This window comes from Sardina pilchardus, chromosome 23, assembly GCF_963854185.1.
Source record: "Sardina pilchardus chromosome 23, fSarPil1.1, whole genome shotgun sequence".
Classification (NCBI taxonomy): Eukaryota; Metazoa; Chordata; class Actinopteri; order Clupeiformes; family Clupeidae; genus Sardina; species Sardina pilchardus.
The window spans coordinates 2125231-2149029 of NC_085016.1; the positions used below are offsets into that span (position 1 = coordinate 2125231).

Below are 23799 nucleotides of genomic sequence, written 5' to 3' on the forward strand. Positions count from 1 at the left end.
AATAACGTACAGCAAAAACGAACAGCAGTTCTAAACACTGTGAAATGCTTGGAAATGGCAGTATAACCTTCCCCCTTATGAGCCTCCACTATCTTCGTCTTTGGCATGGTGAGTAAGAGTAGTCCCTTGATAACGTGTACAAGTGCCTTGCTCCTTGGAGTCCTTTTATGCTGATTGAATGTTCGGGTATTACCGTATTATGAAGCCAATTAACTTTACAGGTGTGGTTTGAAAGCTGATTGGTTAATTAGGTGTGTTTTGATGGCAAAAAAAAACACATGGGCGGTAATATTATTGACGATCCCATGGGGGCTTATATTTTTGACCACTATTTGATATAAAGTAAGTCTAAAAATGTATTTTATATTCCAAAATTTACACCAAAAGCTACTAAATAGCACTTTGTGAGTGTGCCCAGTAACATATGCATGTGAGGGTGTAAGACAGAGACTATTCATATGAATGGGCAAGTCACTCAACTCAATTTTATACACTTACAGTATTGTAGTCTCACCCATTCATATCTATTTCATTGATAAAGAAATACTGTGATGAAGATGCTGCTGATGGCTGTTTTTACAAAGAACTGAACCTCTCTCTCTCTCTCTCTCTCTCTCTCTCTCTCTCTCTCTCTCTCTCTCTCTCTCTCTCTCTCTCTCTCTCTCTCTTTCTCTCTTATCACCTCTCACATCCCCCTCACCCCAACTCTTCTCATTGCAAATCAGGTCCAGTTACAAGCAATCAGAATATGAATAGCGGACATTTCGCGAATGGCGGAACTATCCATTTCAATTTTGGTGGTCGACTGAGGCGTACTTCAGAACCGACGGGGAATGAAATCGACCCAAAAGTAAATGTCCACTACATCTTTTTCTCTTATCACCGTGTCACCAGCACTATTCTGTCGCATCCTCCATGTTAGTGTGTGTTAAAAACTGCAGCAGAATTGAAATAGAAATCTAGACGCACCCTACAAGCAGCAAATGTAATTTGCCAGGTAGTCTAGCAACTCTCTATCGGGCCATCGGGCCAATCACATCATGTATAGAGTCGATGGGCGGGCTTAACATACAGTGGGTACCACTTTCAATTGGCCGGTTTCACGTGTGATTCACGCATATTTTATTTATTATCCTCCCGTGAAGCTGCAATGACCCAAACAACCACCAGATGGCACTTGTGCGCAGGGTTAGGAACGTCGGCATTTAGAACTGTAATCGAACAATCCAAAAGTGAATTAAATCCCGAACCAAGCTGAAAATCTTTTCTGCTTTTAATAGAGCATACCGATAAGCTGCTCCATATGACGTGCAGTCTCATGATAAAACGTGTTATTGTTTCCAGAGATAGAAATGATCTTAGTAAATCTCCAATCTTTCTTTTAAAAAACACATACAAATTATATCTAAAGAAAATCAAGTTCAATCTCTATAATTTTAAGCAAATTACATGTTCCTACATGCAATGATATTTTTCATTTAAGTTATTGTGTCACCAGCTGGTCTATGTTGGGCTCTATTACCCTTAAGCCAGTGGAGCTTTTGTACAAAAAGGCACTTGAAACTAGATAAAAAAAACTTTAACATTCCATGACTGAGAAATACAATCTATTGAGTTTTGAGAACTTTTGTAAATTTTCTTACAGTTGCCATTGTCATGAGCCTACTCTCTGTCACACTGGTCGGGTAATATTCCACTGCACTCACCAATTACTAGCCACGCCCACACTCACTCATTCAATCAGTCACCACACCTGCTGTCACTCTTCACTCATTGACTCTGCCACCTGCTCCTTGTTACTTGCTACTCTGCTCCTGTATTTAAACCCCAGATCTCCAATGGCTCAGTGTCAGATCGTCTGCAACCCAAAGCTCTACTGTTTGTCGGCAATCACAAATCTGACTCCTGTCTTCAACCTGGATCTCATCTCTGTCAGCTCTTCAGGCCTGGTAAACTATCCTGTACGCTGCCTGTCATTACGATTACCTGCATTTCTGTCTATGCTATATCCAGTGTTCCTGCTCGCCTGCTTCTGCCTGCCTGCCTACCTGCCAGACGTGCGTGTGTTCCCTGGAGCCTTCCAATCTGTGGAAACTACCACCAACTTCTGCCTGCCTGCCTACCTGCCCGCCTGCCTGCCAGACGTGCGTGTGTTCCCTGGAGCCTTCCAATCCGTGGAAACTACCACCAACCTCCGCCTGCAGTCTGCTCATCCCTCTCCCCCTTTTCCCAAATTTTCAATAAACAGTGGTTCGTAACGCAACTTGGTCTCCTCGTCTGTCCAGGTCCTGACAGTACGATCTGACCACAAACATGGAGCCAGCACACGAACCATCTGCCATGGAGCGGCTTGACCGTGCAGAGGGGGACATCTCCCGGACTGCTGCCGATGTTGCCAGCCTGCTCCAGCTCAACGTCCAGACCCAGCAACAGTTCCAGCAGCAGCATCAACATTTCCAATTGCAACAACAACAGTCCCACCAGCAACAACAACAACTCAACCAGATTCTACAGACGCTTACTAACCTGACTACCCAGCCCCCGTCTGCTCCTCAGGTTCCTGCTCCAGTGAATCCGCCTGCTCCTGAGGGTCCACCAGCACCTAACGCCCCAGAACCCAAGATCGGCCATCCGGAACGCTTCAACGGTGATCCAGACCAGGTTCGAGCATTTATCACCAGCTGCAGAGTTCAGTTTGCTCTTCAACCCAGAACGTTTGCCACAGAGGGAGCCAGAGTTGGCTACGTCATCACCCACCTGACGGGCCGGGCTCGGCTGTGGGGAACAGCTGAGTTCGAGAGACTGACCCCAGCCTGTGCCTCCTTCAATGCCTTCGCTGATGAGATGTTAAAGGTTTTTGATAATGGGTTCTCAACAGCAGAGGTTTCCCGGTCCCTGATGAGTATCCGCCAGGGAAACCGAACAGTGGCAGACTTCTCCATTGACTTCCGCACCCTGGCACGGCGAAGTGAGTGGAATGCTGCAGCAGTGGTAGACGCCTTCTTCCATGGACTGGCCGACTATATCAAAGATGAGCTGGTTTCCCACGACCTGCCCCAGACATTAGATGAGGCAGTAGCCCTCGCAGTCCGCATTGACCGGCGTGTCCAAGCCTGCAGGCGGGAGAAGGGACGCCAGAGCCAGCCGTTCGCCCGCACCCGGAGCAACGTCTCTACCTCCTTGCCTCCACCCAGCCATCCACATGACCTGTGTGACCAGCCCGAATCCATGGAGATTGGCCGTGCCGTCCTCTCCCCTGAAGAACGGCAGCGACGAATTGCCTCCCGTCTGTGTCTGTACTGCGGGGGAGAGGGGCATCGAGTTGCAACCTGTCCAGTAAAAGCCAGAGCTCACCGGGAGTAGGGGGAGTCCGGTTGAGCTCAATGAATATCCAGTCTCCCCTAAACCATAAACCCCTGCTTCAGGTCCGCCTCCGTCTTCAAGATTCAACCCACACCATGGCGGCCTTGCTAGACTCTGGCGCTGAGGCCAACATCATGGACACCGAACTCGCTCGTCAGCTGGGGTTGAGAAGCCATCACCTGTCTTCCCCAGTTCCTGCCCGGGCATTAGATGGACATGTTCTGGGCACCGTTACTCATCTCACTACCCCCGTCTCGATGATGCTGTCAGGTAATCACCATGAAACCATCCAGTTTCACCTGCTCCGCTCTCCTGGTCAGCCCATCATCCTTGGCTATCCGTGGCTCCGTCAGCACAACCCTCATGTTGACTGGAAAACTGGAACCATAAGGGAGTGGGGAGACGCCTGTCACCAGTCCTGCTTGAAAGCTGCTGCCCTGCCACTCCATCCCAAGACTGCCAGTTCTGTCCCCGACGTCTCAAGTGTTCCAGTGTGCTATCATGGGCTCCGGGAGGTGTTCAATAAGGTCAAGGCTACTTCACTGCCTCCTCACCGACCATATGACTGTGCCATCAACCTCCTTTCAGGAACCGCACCACCGAAGGGCCGTCTTTACTCCCTGTCCGCCCCTGAAAGAAAAGCCATGGAGGATTACATCAACAACTCCCTGGCGGCTGGAATCATTCGTCCGTCCTCTTCACCTGCCGGAGCCGGGTTTTTCTTCGTGGGTAAGAAAGACGGGTCTCTTCGGCCATGCATTGACTACCGGGGCTTGAATGAAATCACAGTCAAAGATCGTTACCCTCTGCCTTTGCTCTCCTCTGCCTTTGAATTACTCCAGGGAGCCACAGTCTTCACCAAACTGGATCTGAGAAATGCTTACCATCTGGTGCGGATACGGGAGGGCGACGAATGGAAGACAGCCTTCAACACCTCAACAGGTCACTATGAGTACCTGGTCATGCCATTTGGCCTCACCAACGCACCAGCAGTTTTCCAGGCTCTTGTGAACGATGTTTTACGGGATATGCTGAACAAATTCGTCTTTGTTTACCTTGACGATATTTTAATTTTTTCTAAGACCCTGTCCGAGCACGTCCGTCATGTCCAGCAGGTCCTTCGTCGACTCCTCGAGAACTCCCTATACGTCAAGGCAGAGAAGTGTGAGTTTCATGCCAGCTCCGTGGCTTTCCTGGGGTATATTGTGGCAGAGGGAAGCATCCAGATGGATCCAGCCAAAGTGTCGGCGGTGGTTACGTGGCCCATACCGGAGAACAGGAAGAAGCTACAACAGTTTCTGGGGTTTGCCAACTTTTACAGAAAGTTTATATGTAATTACAGTGTTATTGCATCCCCTCTCACTGCTTTGACCAGCACCAAACAACCGTTTACCTGGACCCCGGCAGCCAACAAGGCTTTTGACAACCTTAAGGCTCGGTTCACCTCTGCTCCCATCCTCCAGATGCCTGATGCGGATCGCCAGTTTGTGGTGGAGGTGGATGCCTCAGATGTGGGGGTCGGGGCAGTGCTATCTCAACGGGCAGTGGAGGATGGCAAGCTGCACCCCTGTGCATTCTTCTCTCGCCGGCTATCTCCGGCGGAGCGTAACTACGACATTGGCAACCGTGAGTTACTTGCTGTTAAGCTCGCCTTGGAAGAGTGGCGTCACTGGCTGGAGGGTTCCATGGTCCCGTTTCTGGTCTGGACAGATCACAAGAATCTGGAATACATCCAATCCGCTAAGAGACTGACTTCCAGACAATGCCGCTGGGCTCTGTTCTTCACTCGGTTCAACTTCACACTCTCCTATCGACCTGGATCACGCAACACAAAGCCTGACGCACTCTCCCGAATGTTCCAGGGGGACGAGACATGTAAGGAGGATCTGACGCCCATCCTTCCAAGCCCCTGTGTTGTCGCAGCATTGACCTGGGACATTGAGAGACAGGTGCAAGAAGCCATACGAGACCAACCTGCCCCCAGTGCTTGCCCCACTAATCGTCTCTTTGTTCCAGAGAACTTAAGGTCTCAGGTCATCCAGTGGGGACATGACTCTCGCCTTGCCTGTCACCCCGGAACCACACGCACCCTCCACCTCCTCTCCCAGCGCTTTTGGTGGCCCTCTTTACGGAGGGAGGTCCGGGAATTCGTGAGAGCCTGCCCTACATGCAACCAGCATAAGTCCTCCAACCAGCCGCCATCTGGGTTTCTCCAACCTCTGCCTGTGCCCTTGCGACCCTGGTCTCACGTCTCCCTGGACTTTGTAACCGGACTACCCCCTTCTGACGGACACACAGTTATCCTCACAATAGTGGATCGTTTTAGCAAGATGACCCACTTTGTGCCACTTCCCAAACTACCATCAGCGAAGGAGACTGCCCAATTAGTGCTGGAACACGTATTCCGAGTCCATGGTCTGCCCAGGGATGTTGTCTCGGACCGGGGCCCGCAGTTCGCCTCGGTCTTTTGGAAAGAGTTCTGCTGCCTTTTAGGAGCCACAGCCAGCCTCTCTTCGGGCTTCCACCCCCAGTCTAATGGCCAGACGGAGCGCATGAACCAAGAGTTGGAGAAGGCCCTCAGATGTACAGCTTCACGTAACCCCCGTGCTTGGGCTCAACACCTACTGTGGGTGGAATATGCCCACAATTCGCTCGCCAGCTCTGCCACAGGCCTCTCTCCCTTTCACTGTGTTTATGGATACCAGCCACCCCTGTTCGCTAGTCAGGAGAGGGACGTCACCTGCCCATCTGCCCTCGCCTATGCTCGCCGTTGCCGCCGCATCTGGTCCCAGGCCCGTGCCACTCTCCTTAAGTCTGTCGCCAGCTACACTACTGGGGCTAACCGGCGGAGGACTCCAGCCCCGGCCTACTGTGTGGGTCAGAAGGTGTGGTTATCTGCCCGGGACCTGCCATTACGGGTGGAATCACGCAAACTGGCACCTCGTTACATTGGGCCCTTTCCCATTCAGAAGATCTTCAGCCCGACTGCAGTTCGGCTCCAGTTGCCCAGGTCTATGAAGGTACACCCAACCTTTCATGTCTCTAGGCTGAAACCTGTTCACGAAAGCCCCCTGGTCCCGCCCGCGCCACAACCGCCTCCTCCGCGCCTCATTGAGGGGGGCCCAGTCTACACTGTTCGGCGGCTGCTCAAGTCACGACGACGGGGCAGGGGCATCCAGTATCTGGTAGATTGGGAGGGTTATGGGCCTGAGGAGAGGACGTGGGTTCCTGCTGGGAGGATTGTGGACCCGACGCTCATCTCCGACTTCCACCGTCTACATCCTGACCAGCCCTCTCTCCGGCGGGGTCGGCCAAGGGGTTCTCGTCGTGTGTCCTGCCCTCTGCCTGAGCCTGAACCTGATCTTGACCTGGCCTCAGAACCGGGGTGTCCTGATGACCCTCCAGCTGGGGATGATGAGGAAGTACAGGCATTCTCCGAGGACGAGGCCATGGAGACTGACCGGTCCGAGGAATTCTGATCCTCCTCCTGGTTCCCCCTCCTCCAGCCCTGTTTTGGTGGGGCCTCTAGGGGACTTCTGGGGCCGTCCCTTAGGGGGGGGGTTCTGTCATGAGCCTACTCTCTGTCACACTGGTCGGGTAATATTCCACTGCACTCACCAATTACTAGCCACGCCCACACTCACTCATTCAATCAGTCACCACACCTGCTGTCACTCTTCACTCATTGACTCTGCCACCTGCTCCTTGTTACTTGCTACTCTGCTCCTGTATTTAAACCCCAGATCTCCAATGGCTCAGTGTCAGATCGTCTGCAACCCAAAGCTCTACTGTTTGTCGGCAATCACAAATCTGACTCCTGTCTTCAACCTGGATCTCATCTCTGTCAGCTCTTCAGGCCTGGTAAACTATCCTGTACGCTGCCTGTCATTACGATTACCTGCATTTCTGTCTATGCTATATCCAGTGTTCCTGCTCGCCTGCTTCTGCCTGCCTGCCTACCTGCCAGACGTGCGTGTGTTCCCTGGAGCCTTCCAATCTGTGGAAACTACCACCAACTTCTGCCTGCCTGCCTACCTGCCCGCCTGCCTGCCAGACGTGCGTGTGTTCCCTGGAGCCTTCCAATCCGTGGAAACTACCACCAACCTCCGCCTGCAGTCTGCTCATCCCTCTCCCCCTTTTCCCAAATTTTCAATAAACAGTGGTTCGTAACGCAACTTGGTCTCCTCGTCTGTCCAGGTCCTGACAGCCATAAAGTTCTACATGGCCTGGCGCCACCCCCCCTGCAAGAATTTAAGTGTGAATTTCCCATCCTGCTACTGCTGGTACTTGAAAACAAGAAGATAATTGGTTGTAGCGCTATCCTATACACCGATTCGGCGAAATACCGGAAGTAGAGCGGTCACCCTGTCTGCGGTGTGTGTGAGGCAACAAGGATTTTAATTAGAATGTATTCCTATGGAAATCGCAGTTACACTTTCAACATAAAGTCTGTATATTTAGACTTCGAATTTCGTCACATAATTTACACCACAGAGAGTTTACCAAAGATAACAACGTTGTCCAATTTCAATTTGATATTTTTTTCTGGATTTGGGTAGGTCTTGTTATGGAGGCTATTTTTTTCCCCAGTGTTTCCATTTATTCCTATGGGAATGTTAGCTTGCGATGAATGTCAACACAGCGATGTGTGTTGACAGTCTATTTTCTTGCTGTATCCTATTTTAATATTTCATACTTATTGCTGAAACAAGTATTTAATTCCAACATTAATCATTACATTACTTTTTAATCACTGTGGGCTGTCCATAATGATTAAATGCTAGTTAGCATGCTATAAGGTCAAGTCAGTTCAACGTAGCCAGCAGTGTTTATTATATCTCCTTCTACTTTCCGTTTACAAATATTTCAATATAGTAATTCATGAATTAATATCAGTAATTTAAGATACCTTCGTTAGTAACTGGGGGCCACTGTCTGATCGCGTAAAACCAAGTAACTTTATTCATACTGTCACTGCTCTCAGTCACCGGCATACAACAACTATGAGAACGGACGCCGCAGCCATGGCGCCGCAAGATGGCGGCATACACAAATCGCTACTCGAATCGGTGTATTAGGTGTATCACCCCTCCGACTGACTGAGTCCTGCCGATGGTGCGTTCCCAGACCCCTACATCTTGTTGTACTGAGCCCTGCCGATGGTGCGTTCCAAGACCCATACATCTTGTTGTGGGGCTGGCTCGCAGTGTTGGGAAAGTTACTTTTAAAAAGTAACTAGTTACAGTTACTAGTTACTACTTTCAAAAGGTAACTAAATTAGTTACTCAGTTACAAATTATAAAAGTAACGAGTTACTTCAGAAAGTAACTGGTGCGTTACTTTCAAGTAAATTTTTTAATGCGAACCCACCTCTTTAACGGAACTTAAAATACAGGTGTATGTTCAATTGTTAATAATAAATGTCAATATTGTAATGAAATGGGCAAATGGACATTTAATACAATACATTATTAAGAGAAACAATGTACACACATCTTTCTAATGTTGCTGAGGGAGTGAGACTCCAATCAAATGGCATGTAGGCTATGTAGATATTATGTTTGTATAGTGGATCCATACAAATAACACAATAGATGTTTTGGAACTTTTTTGATATATATTGCCCCTCAACAGGCCAGAACTGGGCAGAATTTAAGTAGGCTATGCCTCTAAAACGGATGGTTCAGTCCTTGATTATGATTGGCTGAATCGCGTCCGATGCTGTTGTTTATTCCACCATAACCTCACACCTTGACCGCATTTCGTTAGTTGGCTAATGCGCTACCACAACCAGCACAAAAGTTCGTGGCTTATTCTTAATTGTTAAGCTTCTGTTGCTTTGGTTTTGTAGCCGTCTCCTTCGCTTTCGGCAGTCTTGGCCACTAATTTTGTGGAGGCATGCGATGTTAAGAGATGTTTGAGTGAGTTCGAATTAGGCTACGACACTGATGTTTACAAGGCACTTTTGACTAGGGCATAATGTGCATTTGAAGATTACATTCGTTCTTTTCATTTCATGGAAGAAAAAATAATGACTGTACTTCCATTTGGCGAATGCTGTTTTTGGAGTAGCCTATTTGCGTTCGCCATACCGATTTCACTTTCACCAACTCGCTTGTCGTGCGCCGCGCTGTGTGTCGAACTAGGCTACTCTGCAAGTTTAGGAACACCCGCCCAACTCTACCTCTGATTGGCTTACCATGAAATTTTACTCAACCTCAGCCAATCGTCAGTATGTATGCGCTTGTCTCGTGCTCACTACCCAAGGAAGAACAGTAAAATGAATCTGCCTCGCCCTCGGCTCTGAGATCTAGTTGGTCTGATGGAGAGAAAAGAAATGATATAGCCTATAGTAACGCACCGCATTTTTTGGCAGTAACATTAATGGCGTTATCAAGATGGGAAAAGTAATCAATTAGATTACTCGTTACTGAAAAAACTAACGCCGTTAGTAACGCCGTTATTAATAACGCCGTTATTCCCATCACTGCTGGCTCGCCAGGCTAGTATAGACGTGCATATGTGTTTGTATATTTGTGTACATGTGTTTGTATGTATGTGTGTGATTATACTGTATGTGTATGTTTATTATGACCGCCGCTAGCGTAGCTAGCGAAGCGGTCATATAGTTGTTGTCAAAGTTTTTTTATTTTTTTATTTATTTATTTTTTTTTATTCTTTTTTCCCGTCATTTTTCGTCAACGATTCCCGGGACACCGTAACACCGGAGCGCATGAAACTTGGTGGGCATGTAGCCCCAGTAGAGTTCTATGGAAAATTTTCGTTTCGTCCCCGGGGGTCACTCCACCCCCGCGCTGCCCCCGCCCGAAGCCCAAAAATGACAGTTTTTCCTACATAACTACCTGAACCGTGGCACCGAGGATGACAAAATGTTTATGGTATGTTGTTCTCTAGAGCTTGCATCAACTTAGCTTATAACCAGTCATTTGTGATTTGCCCCCCCATCGTAAAAATTGAAAATGCAATGTAATATTGCTTTAATTGCCCATATCTTCAGATGAGATGTTATGAACTGCACCAAATTTCATGTGTATGATTAACCTGACACCCTCTGGGAGTAAGCCAAGTTTTGTGGAATTTCATCCATGGGGGGCTATAAAATAAATGGATTTATGTGTACATTCAGGACTGTATACCCATCGGCCAGTAGATGGTGGTATTATCTGGAGTCTAAATCCCCCCCTGGGGATTTCAAAAACTGTTCCAAACATCTCAATCTCTGCTAGTTTTTGTCCTAGAAACATATAAGTGACACCATTAGAAACCTTTAATCAACTAGTTTCCAAATATGTTTTAAAAGAGAATGGTTGCTCTGGGTGCAACAAACATGCAGGAACACACACACACACACACACACACACACACACACACACACACACACACACACACACACACACACACACACACACACACACACACACACACACACACACACACACACACACACACACACATACCTACACACACACGCACCACTACATACACACATGTACATAAAACATTATACAAACACATGCACAAACACGCCCACACGAATGCACACATACACCCTTACACACACACACACACACACCTACACACACACACATGCACACACACATCTTTGAGTACATTTTGTGAGACCACCGGAGCTGAGAAGTGAGTGTGTGTGTGATGTACTATAGTGTGTGGGTGCGTTTCTGTGTGCCCATCTGTGTGTTTGCATGTGTGTATATGTGTGTATGTGCATGTTCTGTGTGTGTTCTCTTTCTTTCTCTCTCTCTCTCTCTCTCTCTCTCTGTGTCTGTGTTATCTGTGTGTATTCTGTGTGTGTTCTCTCTTTCTCTCTCTCTCTCTGGGTGTGCCTGTGTGTGTGTGTTTGTGTGTGTGTGTGTGTGTGTGTGTGTGTGTGTGTGTGTGTGTGCGAGTGTGTGTGTGTGAGTGTGTGCCTGTGTATGTGTGTTTGTGTGTGTATGTGTGTGTGTGTGTGCACACGCGCGCATGTGAGTGTGTGTGTGTGTGTGTTATCTGATATTGGAGTGACAGTGACGGCAGAGAACACAGTGAACATATACTCAGAGACACATTAAACACACACACAAGCAGACACACACTCACACTAGACAGAGAAGCACTCATACACAAAAGCAAGCGCACACATGCACACACTCATTTACATACATAAAAGTTGCAGTAGGGATGGAGTAGGCGATGGAAACACAAGCGTGATTGATATTTGCGGAGAGAATGTGCAGGACTGAGCGGCGGTCATATTGTGTATCGCTTTGCGGTACATCTAGTTTGTGTATGTGTTTGTATATATGTGTGTGAGTGATTACACTGTATTTGTGTGTATATTTGTTTACATATGTGGGTGTATGTATTTGTATATGTGTATAATGATAGTCAGCGGGTGAAGTAGTTGTGTAATACGTAGATACACCTCCCTCTGTATGCCTTGAGGGACGTGCGAGTGACAGACACTAGCCTCGTTATTGCAGGTACCAGCCAGAGCAGATGCAGGCTAAACCATGGCGTCTGAACAACATGCAGGTGACATACAGTACATGCATATGTACGGTATGTGTGTAATACGGCACTCTTCTCTCTGTTCAGGATGGCTGTGACCAGTACTTCTCAGGCAAGTTGGGCTGCATTGACCAACCTCTCTGTGCTACTGATGGCAAGACCTACGCCAATGTATGTGATCTCTGCGACATGAGAAAGTAAGTCAATCTATAGAGCAAGCCTGGCCCAGCAGCCTCCTCTTCTCCACTGGCATCCTCCAATCAGGGGGAGAGATGCAGCTAGAGTAGGCTGGTGGGGGAGACTTCATCAGTTTGCACACACTGACACATTTCCATTTGCACTCTTATCCACAGAAGCTCAGGGCTGAACTCCGTTTGGATCCGTCATTCCGGGGAATGTCCACGGACCTGAGAGCAGAGCTGCAGAGCTGCGGTCCACCGTTGGTCCACAGCTGGTCAGGAAGACTCCAGAGTCACTTTGACACAATAAAGAATTTCAGCATCACTTCTCCTGTGTTGTTGTTGCTTGCCTATTCATTTGGCTGAACCAAAGTGACACACATGTCAATTATTGCAAGGATCAGTTTCCTCAGAGCAATTCAGACCTAAGTGCCTTGATTAAGGGTACTACGGTGGCTGTTGAGAATTGAATGCACAACTTTTCTGGGCGCTGCATGCTTACCCAGCCCCTTAAAGCTGCCGTCGGCAGCATTTTTAAAGTCATATTAGCTTGAACTGTCATGGGATTCTGGAGGTTGAATATTAAGTAGGCTGTTTAGGAAAAAATCCGTATTCTCTAGCTCCCTCTAAAGCCTGTAATCGTGCTCGCAAAAATCGAGCGCTACCTATTTTGTTTAAGCAATAACATAGTTTAATATGAAAAAAAAAATGGTGAAGAGTTCCTTTAAGGTATAGGTACATGTGTTTGAGATATGGCAACAAAACTTCAAGTTGTGTTACTTTAATTTAAGCATGGGTCTATAGTGTTCAAGCAATGGGCAAAAACTGTAAATGCTTTCAATCATTGGTATATCCATTTATTTCACCAGAATGCTTTATTCAAATGTTAAACTCCCAAAATATTCTTCTAGGGGATGCCCCCAGAGCCTCCTACAGGGTTTCTCAGCCCATCTCAGTTTGAAGGTACGTAGGCCTAAGCAGTAAACACACTGTCATTCCTCACTAATACTAGTGCAGTGCCCGTACAAACAATGTTTTCCAAGAAACGTGTTGCCCAATGACGTTGATGCAGGTAGATCATGATAGATTGGTGATGATGTAGAATCAGGCCTGTGCAGCTAGTTTCTTTTCTCGTGTTGGCAAATAGCCGTATAATAAGCGGGATAATGTATAGAACGCCGGTCATTATCAGAAAATAATTCCCTTCAGAACGAAGCAAAACCCCTCCGCTGTGCGTCGGGGTTCTGTTCATCCTGTCGGGAATTATTTTCCGATAATGACCGGCGTTCTATACATTATCCCTTACTTACAGTAACAGCCAGCTTACCAACATGGGAGCATGTGTGTCAGACTCAACATGTTTATCCAACATGAACAATCATGAAACGGCCCGTTGTTTACGTGAGACATCGTCATTTCCATGAATGGCAACACGTGAGTTTGTCAGCGAAATGGGCTTTTTTTCCCTATGCTGGAGTAAGCCAGAGTGAGAATTGGGGAGTGGCTAGAGTGCGGAGAGCGGGGGAATTGTGGGATTGCGGTAGAGTTGTATTTTGATTAATTTAACGATATCTTTGTCATTTTTTGTCCATAAACTACCAAACTTTGCACTGCACTCACGAATGTTATTAGCAAAACACGTGTCAAATTGTAGGTCAGTCGGATGAGTGGTTCGAGAGTTATGCGTGGCACACACAGAGTGACACACAGACACAGACAGACGTTCCTTGCATTAATAGATAGATCTATAAGTATATTTTACTCACTGTAAAAAATAAGAAAATAATAGACTATTTGACTAACAGCTGATACATTCGCTGTGATATCAATACACTGTGCTCCACTTCAAGCACTGGAGTGTATAGTGGTGAGAGAGAGAGGGATCAATGTTTTGAGAAAGCATGATGGCTTCTTCCTCAACCTCAAGGATTGCTAGATGAAGGGATGAATCAGTGGATGTGTGAATGTATCAATCGGAATATTTGAATTTATGAATATAAATTGTGACCAGCCTTAGTATGAATACACTGGATTAATAGGAACACATTTTTTGATGGACTTGTTCATTTACATGGTCAGATCAGTGGCCTAAAAGTTTGCCTCTGCTTTCAGTAATGGTGTGTGAAGATGATTGTGACATGAGGGCTCTTTCACATGTTTGTGCTGTCATCATGATTGCAGATTTTCAGGAGCTTGCAGAGTTTCGGGCTATCATTTCCTTTGCTTGACTTTCCATTCGAGATGTGCATGCCATGTTAATAGATAAGGTTATTGTGCAATTCCAGCAGAACAAAGAGCTGAACTTGAAATAACTTGCTGCTTGATAAAGGAAATATGTTGATCAATCTTTCCAATACCAAGGACAATATTTAAAAAAATAACTGGTTCCAATGTCTGGAGTGAAATTGACTAATTTTGGTGAAAGAATATTCTATACGAGATTAGGTGTTGCACTAAAAACATGTGAAAGATTGGCAAATCTTACTTTGACACACACACAGTATGTCCACTGGGGGGGTGGGAGCAGAAAGTAAGAGATGAGGAGGCTACTGTATGTAAGCGGTATGGGAGGATGAAGTGTCCACTGTTGAGACAACACTGCTGTTCCCTCTAAAGGCACCATGAAGCTCAGCATCACCATCACCCTCTGCGCTCTGCTTTACTTCTCTGGTAATACTCTTGTGCTGTTTCTCTGTCTTTTTTTTTTTTTTTTGTTAGCTGTAATTTTGAATATCTAGTGTAGGTCTATGTGGTGCAATATAGGTGCTGCTCCAGATAGCTGTTTTATAAAGAACTGAACATCTCTCTCTCTCTCTCTCTCCCTCACCTCAACTCCTCTCGCAAATCAGGTCCTGCTTTCGCCAGCTTAGTCCGACAGAGACGTTGGTGCGGGTACGTATACCAGTGCGGGGACAGGCAACGCCCTTCTCAGTCCAGTGCACAAAGTGGGTGCGGGCAAGGACAAGGACAAGGGCAAGGCCCTTCTAACAACAATATACAAGCACATCACGGAAATGTGAACGGTTACCCTGCTGGTAAATACTCTTGCGCTCTCTTTCTATCTTATTTTCTTTCACCTTTATTTTCTTTTTTTTCCTAGCTCTAATCTTATATTTGTAATGCAATTTACATTTGATGCAATATAGTTTTGGTAAATTATTGTACATAATTATTCTCTCACACATACACAATACCATTCTGTAGCAACCGAATTTCTGTTCTAAACAAACCAAATTCACAACAAGAAATCCTATGCCAGATGATTGATTTATAGAAAAAGGAAGGTTTTTGCACAGATTAGTTCATGAGTTGACATCAGTTGACATTAGCTTTATGCAATCATAGATAAGCCCAGCTTGCTGTTACATTATAAACTTTGTTTATCATGCTAGCGTGATCCAATGGTAAAAATATCAGCATGTTACATAGAGATGATACTCTTTGAAATCTCTATTGCAGCAAATCTAATTTGCGTTATGTTACATACTCATAACGTTAATCATAACATAATTGGGAACACCTTTGAGCGCGCATGAAAGGGAGAGAGTGTTAACCACAACGTCGTTGCTGGAAATAAATAGTGAACAGCCAATGATAAGTGTGGCGGGCCATATCTATAATAAACGAATACATGCTCGGCGGGCCGCAGTTGGCCTGCAGGTCGTAGTTTGGACACCCCTGCGCTTTACCCAGAGGTAGTAGACCTAATACTCAGTGTCACGAATGGCACATTTCTGTGTGACCCATCTATCAGACCAGTTACAGCAAGTTACAGGATGGCTAACGTCACAAAGTCTGTGTGTGCATGATGGTAAGTAAACAGATTTTCAGTCCCCTCCCCTTCCATTGAGAACGACGGAGTCCGTTTGTCCATTTCTTTTACTGTCTATGATCGTTCCACACTATGATTGTTCCACTTCCTTTTTGATCGTTATGAGTGCGCCATCCGGGGACTTGCAGTGCCCTTCGTTTCGTTAGAAGTGTCAGTGTGAACGCCCTCAGGCACTGAAATTAAGTATTGTAAGTGCAGAAGTACACGATTTCAGACACAATGCATGTTTTCAGACACAATGCGTGTTTTCTTTTAAAACACGACTGCAACTGAAATATTCTCAACTTCTAGTGGATAAACGGCATACGTTATCCTGTCTCCTAGGTCAGTCAGTAGGGTTAACAACTGACTGACCGATCACAAATGTATTACCGAGACCTTTGGTTTCCCATGACAACAAGTAAAAAATGGAGAAGGTGACAGAACACCGGTCGAGAAATTTGTTTTAGTGTCTGAGCATAGGGAATTATTTTACATGACTTCACAACTTTGCCAACATACCAAAAGCAATAGCCAACCCCATTTTTTTCTCCCGCAAAATTAAGTGTACACATAGTCACTTTGCCTATCGCAAAACTAAAAAATGCTTCCAGCTGCTTTTTGGAACAAGAACGCTAACATATACTGTATATATATATATATATATATAGTACTCACACTCTAATAAGATGTGCTGCCGCTTTAGGTGCGTCTAGATTTCTAGGCTAGGATTGGGCTGTTTCCATGGACAGTTACAAGAATCCAAGTCGTTTTATTTTAAAATCCTTGCTTCTAGAGTCTAGACCACTTTATATCCAGTGTGAAGTTTCACTTGCGCAGGGCCGCACAGACATTGGCCGGGTTTCCCAGATTCGCTAAGAAGCTCTTAAGTGCTAAGAACTTCTTAGGAGCGTTCTTAGAACATTCTTAGAGCGCTCCTAAGAAGTTCTTAGCAGTTCTAAGAAGTTCTTAGAGCTTCTTAACAAATCTGGGAAACCCGGCCATTGAGTGCTCACACCAGGCTATGCATGATGGCACCAAATTAAAGGGAAACTATACAGGTTTGGCAATTTCATCGCCGGTTTTGATTTCTCTGCAGAGCCTCCCCTACAGTTTTAGCGTGTATATCTAACACTCGTCAATCGGCCAGTCTGCCTTTTCATGAGCATGTTCGCGAGGCTGGAGACTCTCTGTTTGGCACAAACTTGCATGCGTGGTTTTTGCGCTCAGAGGCGCTAGGGGGAAGTGATACAGCCGTCATTCAACCCGAAATAGCTGATTAGTTAAGTATGGAGTTAACAAAACGTCCGGCAGACTTTGAAAAACTCAGCTCAAATTGGCTAGTCCCACCCTCCATTCAAAGAACATGGACGCGCATTCATGCACGAGAGAGAATTGAGATGTGCGAGAGCGAGCCAGGCTGCACTCTTGAGCTGTATAAAATTACATTTCAGCCTGGTGTCTGTACAGCACAGTGTATACGAGCTCTAGTCTCCATACAATCGATCACATCAACTTCCCCAAGCAGGTTACTTATAGTTTTACATTCTTTATTCACCTCCAAAGGGTTTTACTGTGGGTAATAGTTCCACAAATCCCTGAAGGCAGATGATTTTATACATTATCGTAAAAGCACCAATTAGGCTTGAAAGCCTCTCCATTTCTTCACCAAACATAAGCAACATCCAACAGTTCCAGATTAGTCTCATAAGACCAAAGCACAGCTTCCAAAACTCATCTTTATCGCTCAAATGTTCACGGGCAAACCTCAGGTTGTGATGTGCAACTCTTTGAGTAAAGGGGTTCTTCTGAGACGATGGCCCTGAAGCTCACCAGGATGAAAGGCCCTCCCAACTGTGTTCCTTGAAAACATCAACTCCAGAAGAGGCCAGGTCAGCAACCATTTTCTTGCCAGTAGATGTCCGGGGCTTCTTGCTGACCTCTCAGACTATTTTCCTCTCCAGAGTTCTTGAAATCTTGTGCTTACAACCACGCCCAGGTTTGTTTCAAACAGAATTTGTCTTCTTGTACTCGGCAATAACGTACAGCAAAAACCAACAGCAGTTCTAAACACTGTGAAATGCTTGGAAATGGCAGTATAACCTTCCCCTTTATTAGCCTCCACTATCTTCGTCTTTGGCATGGTGAGTGAGAGTAGTCCCTTGATAACGTGTACAAGTGCCTTGCTCCTTGGAGTCCTTTTATGCTGATTGAACGTTCGGGTATTACCGTATTATGAAGCCAATTAACTTTACAGGTGTGGTTTGAAAGCTGATTGGTTAATTAGGTGTGTTTTGATGGCAAAAAAAAATCACATGGGCGGTAATATTATTGACGATCCCATGGGGGCTTATATTTTTGACCACTATTTGATATAAAGTAAGTCGAAAAATTTATTTTATATTCCAAAATTTACACCAAAAGCTACTAAATAGCACTTTGTGAGTGTGCCCAGTAACATATGCATGTGAGGGTGTAAGACAGAGACTATTCATATGAATGGGCAAGTCACTCAACTCAATTTTATACACTTACAGTATTGTAGTCTCACCCATTCATATCTATTTCATTGATAAAGAAATACTGTGAAGAAGATGCTGCTGATGGCTGTTTTTACAAAGAACTGAACCTCTCTCTCTCTCTCTCTCTCTCTCTCTTTCTCTCTTTCTCTCTTATCACCTCTCACATCCCCCTCACCCCAACTCTTCTCATTGCAAATCAGGTCCTGCTATAAGCAATCAGAATGCGAATAGCGGACATTTCACGAATGGCGGAACTATCCATTTCAATTTTGGTGGTCGACTGAGGCGTACTTCAGAACCGACGGGGAATGAAATCGACCCAAAAGTAAATGTCCACTCATTTACATCTTTTTCTCTTATCACCGTGTCACCAGCACTATTCTGTAGCATCCTCCATCTTAATGTGTGTTAAAAACTGCAGCAGAATTGAAATAGAAATCTAGACGCACCCTACAAGCAGCAAATGTAATTTGCCAGGTAGTCTAGCAACTCTCTGTTAGCTTGCGAGCTGGAAAAAACTTCTATCGGGCCAATCACATCATGTATAGAGTCGATGGGCGGGCTTCACATACAGTGGGTACCACTTTCAATTGGCCGGTTTCACGTGTGATTCACGCATATTTTATTTATTATCCTCCCGTGAAGCTGCAATGACCCAAACAACCACCAGATGGCACTTGTGTGCAGGGTTAGGAACGTCGGAATTTAGAACTGTAATCGAACAATCCAAAAGTGAATTAAATCCCGAACCAAGCTGAAAATCTTTTCTGCTTTTAATAGAGCATACCGATAAGCTGCTCCATATGACGTGCAGTCTCATGATAAAACGTGTTATTGTTTCCAGAGATAGAAATGATCTTAGTAAATCTCCAATCTTTCTTTTAAAAAACACATACAAATTATATCTAAAGAAAATCAAGTTCAATCTCTATAATTTTAAGCAAATTACATGTTCCTACATGCAATGATATTTTTCATTTAAGTTATTGTGTCACCAGCTGGTCTATGTTGGGCTCTATTACCCTTAAGCCAGTGGAGCTTTTGTACAAAAAGGCACTTGAAACTAGATAAAAAACCTTTAACATTCCATGACTGAGAAATACAATCTATTGAGTTTTGAGAACTTTTGTAAATTTTCTTACAGTTGCCATAAAGTTCTACATGGCCTGGCGCCACCCCCCCCTGCAAGAATTTAAGTGTGAATTTCCCATCCTGCTACTGCTGGTACTTGAAAACAAGAAGATAATTGGTTGTAGCGCTATCCTATACACCGATTCGGCGAAATACCGGAAGTAGAGCGGTCACCCTGTCTGCGGTGTGTGTGAGGCAACAAGGATTTTAATTAGAATGTATTCCTATGGAAATCGCGGTTACACTTTCAACATAAAGTCTGTATATTTAGACTTCGAATTTCGTCACATAATTTACACCACAGAGAGTTTACCAAAGATAACAACGTTGTCCAATTTCAATTTGATATTTTTTTCTGGATTTGGGTAGGTCTTGTTATGGAGGCTATTTTTTTCCCCAGTGTTTCCATTTATTCCTATGGGAATGTTAGCTTGCGATGAATGTCAACACAGCGATGTGTGTTGACAGTCTATTTTCTTGCTGTATCCTATTTTAATATTTCATACTTATTGCTGAAACAAGTATTTAATTCCAACATTAATCATTACATTACTTTTTAATCACTGTGGGCTGTCCATAATGATTAAATGCTAGTTAGCATGCTATAAGGTCAAGTCAGTTCAACGTAGCCAGCAGTGTTTATTATATCTCCTTCTACTTTCCGTTTACAAATATTTCAATATAGTAATTCATGAATTAATATCAGTAATTTAAGATACCTTCGTTAGTAACTGGGTGCCACTGTCTGATCGCGTAAAACCAAGTAACTTTATTCATACTGTCACTGCTCTCAGTCACCGGCATACAACAACTATGAGAACGCACACCGCAGCCATGGCGCCGCCACAAGATGGCGGCATACTCAAATCGCTACTCGAATCGGTGTATTAGGTGGAGAGAATTTGAAAGACACCCCTCCGACTGAGCCCTGCCGATGGTGCGTTCCCAGACCCCTACATCTTGTTGTACTGAGCCCTGCCGATGGTGCGTTCCCAGACCCCTACATCTTGTTGTACTGAGCCCTGCCGATGGTGCGTTCCCAGACCCCTACATCTTGTTGTACTGAGCCCTGCCGATGGTGCGTTCCCAGACCCCTACATCTTGTTGTACTGAGCCCTGCCGATGGTGCGTTCCCAGACCCCTACATCTTGTTGTGGGGCTGGCTCGCAGTGTTGGGAAAGTTACTTTTAAAAAGTAACTAGTTACAGTTACTAGTTACTACTTTCAAAAGGTAACTAAATTAGTTACTCAGTTACAAATTATAAAAGTAACTAGTTACTTCAGAAAGTAACTGGTGCGTTACTTTCAAGTAAATTTTTTAATGCGAACCCACCTCTTTAACGGAACTTAAAATACAGGTGTATGTTCAATTGTTAATAATAAATCTCAATATTGTAATGAAATTGGCAAATGGACATTTAATACAATACATTATTAAGAGAAACAATGTACACACATCTTTCTAATGTTGCTGAGGGAGTGAGACTCCAATCAAATGGCATGTAGGCTATGTAGATATTATGTTTGTATAGTGGATCCATACAAATAACACAATAGATGTTTTGGAACTTTTTTGATATATATTGCCCCTCAACAGGCCAGAACTGGGCAGAAGTTAAGTAGGCTATGCCTCTAAAACGGATGGTTCAGTCCTTGATTATGATTGGCTGAATCGCGTCCGATGCTGTTGTTTATTCCACCATAACCTCACACCTTGACCGCATTTCGTTAGTTGGCTAATGCGCTACCACAACCAGCACAAAAGTTCGTGGCTTATTCTTAATTGTTAAGCTTCTGTTGCTTTGGTTTTGTAGCCGTCTCCTTCGCTTTCGGCAGTCTTGGCCACTAATTTTGTGGAGGCATGCGATGTTAAGAGATGTTTGAGTGAGTTCGAATTAGGCTACGACACTGATGTTTACAAGGCACTTTTGACTAGGGCATAATGTGCATTTGAAGATTACATTCGTTCTTTTCATTTCATGGAAGAAAAAATAATGACTGTACTTCCATTTGGCGAATGCTGTTTTTGGAGTAGCCTATTTGCGTTCGCCATACCGATTTCACTTTCACCAACTCGCTCGTCGTGCGCCGCGCTGTGTGTCAAACTAGGCTACTCTGCAAGTTTAGGAACACCCGCCCAACTCTACCTCTGATTGGCTTACCATGAAATTTTACTCAACCTCAGCCAATCGTCAGTATGTATGCGCTTGTCTCGTGCTCACTACCCAAGGAAGAACAGTAAAATGAATCTGCCTCGCCCTCGGCTCTGAGATCTAGTTGGTCTGATGGAGAGAAAAAAAATGATATAGCCTATAGTAACGCACCGCATTTTTTGGCAGTAACGGTAACGGCGTTATCAAGATGGGAAAAGTAATCAATTAGATTACTCTTTACTGAAAAAACTAACGCCGTTAGTAACGCCGTTATTAATAACGCCGTTATTCCCATCACTGCTGGCTCGCCAGGCTAGTATAGACGTGCATATGTGTTTGTATATTTGTGTACATGTGTTTGTATGTATGTGTGTGATTATACTGTATGTGTATGTTTATTTGTGTATGTGTTTGTATATATGTGTGTGAGTGATTACACTGTATTTGTGTGTATATTTGTTTACATATGTGGGTGTATGTATTTGTATGTGTGTATAATGATAGTCAGCGGGTGACGTAGTTGTGTAATACGTAGATACACCTCCCTCTGTATGCCTTGAGAGACGTGCGAGTGACAGACACTAGCCTCGTTATTGCAGGTACCAGCCAGAGCAGATGCAGGCTAAACCATGGCGTCTAAACAACATGCAGGTGACATACAGTACGTGCATATGTACGGTATGTGTATAATACGGCACTCTTCTCTCTGTTCAGGATGGCTGTGACCAGTACTTCTCAGGCAAGTTGGGCTGCATTGACCAACCTCTCTGTGCCACTGACGGCAAAACCTACGCCAATGTATGTGATCTCTGCGACATGAGAAAGTAAGTCAATCTATAGAGCAGGCCTGGCTAGAAGCCTCCTCTTCTCCACTGGCATCCTAGCCTAGAAATCTAGACGCCCCTAGCGGCAGCAAATGTAATTTGGCTGGCGGGGCAGCCTTGGCACGATCCATAGAGCCAGGGAGCGAAGAACTCGAAAAACCAGCGGGCCAATCACAGCATGTATTAGAGTCGGTGGGTGGGCTTAACATAATGGTGACTGACATGCGACCAGAAGTTGCGACGGTAACGCATCCTGCTACTTGAAAACAAGAAGATGATTTGTTTAGCGTTATCCTATTGTGGGGAGGGAATTTGAAAGACAACTGTTTATCCCACCCCTCCGATTGAGCCCTGTCTACGGTGAGTGTCCAGACCCTACATCTTGATGTGGGTCTGGCTCGTCAGGCTACTGGCATCCTCCAATCAGGGGGAGAGATGCAGCTAGAGTAGGCTGGTGGGGGAGACTTCATCAGTTTGCACACACTGACACATTTCCATTTGCACTCTTATCCACAGAAGCTCAGGGCTGAACTCCGTATGGATCCGTCAAGACGGGGAATGTCCACGGACCTGAGAGCAGAGCTGCAGAGCTGCGGTCCACCGTTGGTCCACAGCTGGTCAGGAAGACTCCAGAGTCACTTTGACACAATAAAGAATTTCAGCATCACTTCTCCTGTGTTGTTGTTGCTTGCTTATTCCTTTGGCTGCCATTCTTGTGCCAAAGTGACACAAATGTCAATTATTGCAAGGACCAGTTTCCTTAACCACTGTGCTATCGCCACCCTACTGAGTTCTCATACGCCTCAAATGGAAAAGTACCTGACACAGTCACAGGACACACTAGTCATGGTGACATCACTGTCTCTTTTATTGCTCTCTCTCTCTCTCTCTCTCAAACACACTCACCCCCCCCCCACACACACACACTGCAAATGTTACTAGATGAAGTGAAAAGACCAACAGACAAATTGTTAATTAAAATGGTTATGCATGGAATGTCCCTTTGTGTCCCAATGCTTAACAAATGGTATATTGGCATCTTAAGTTTGACCCTCTGTTGTTACTGTCACACCCCCTGTTGGAATTTCATGCTTTTGTATTAGGCTGATTCCTGGGTTCAACAATACAGTGACACCTGTGTTAACTACGGTCTCCGTGTTCTTCCTTTTACATCCACAATAGTGTGTCTAGTTCAAGACTACCACACTTAATGCTTCATCAAAAGTGATATACTGCCATCTACTGGCAGGATTACGCCATGTCTCCTCATCATCAATCATCTGAGGC

At 45.2% G+C, this 23799-nt stretch overlaps 1 long non-coding RNA gene across 1 annotated transcript; it reads left to right on the forward strand.

The window, feature by feature from the left end:
- The first annotated feature begins 742 nt into the window (after window positions 1–742).
- LOC134070788 (uncharacterized) lies at window positions 743–12396 on the forward strand. Its single transcript, XR_009936985.1, has 3 exons — window positions 743–850; window positions 11980–12089; window positions 12246–12396. It is a non-coding gene; the product is annotated as an uncharacterized LOC134070788 (long non-coding RNA).
- Window positions 12397–23799: the final 11403 nt, after the last annotated feature.